Source organism: Acomys russatus, chromosome 5, assembly GCF_903995435.1.
Source record: "Acomys russatus chromosome 5, mAcoRus1.1, whole genome shotgun sequence".
Lineage (NCBI taxonomy): Eukaryota > Metazoa > Chordata > Mammalia > Rodentia > Muridae > Acomys > Acomys russatus.
The window spans coordinates 58440676-58441142 of record NC_067141.1 but is presented as its reverse complement, the minus strand read 5'-3'; positions in this window follow the sequence as shown (position 1 = coordinate 58441142).

The window sequence follows — 467 nt, the reverse complement described above, 5'->3', positions numbered from 1 at the left end:
TGAAAAGACTATGCCAAGTGTTTACATTCAGAGCAACTCCAATTCAAGGGCAGGAATCATGACTTATGTTTGGTCCTTTCTATGTTTTCTTCTACAGCATAATTTTTCTCATTCAGATCCAAACCTGCAGTTACAATTGATGAGACTGAGCTAATGAGCCTTTTTACCACTCACTCTTACTTTCTTTGCCTATATTATGATAAAGAAGGAAAAGCATCTTGAAACATTATTTTAATTTATTACCACTTGCCTTATGACAGAGAAGGATAATGGATCAGCTTGTACATATATGCGGGACCCAAGAACTCAGGTGGTAGTATAGGAAGATTTGAAAGTTCAAAATTATGTTCAGCTGCATAGTGAGTTTAGACATAGCCTTGAATACATGAGACCATATCAAAAAAGGGAAAAATTGAAACTTTGAAAGCAAACCAGAATTACAATACTTTTATTTAAAAACACACAGA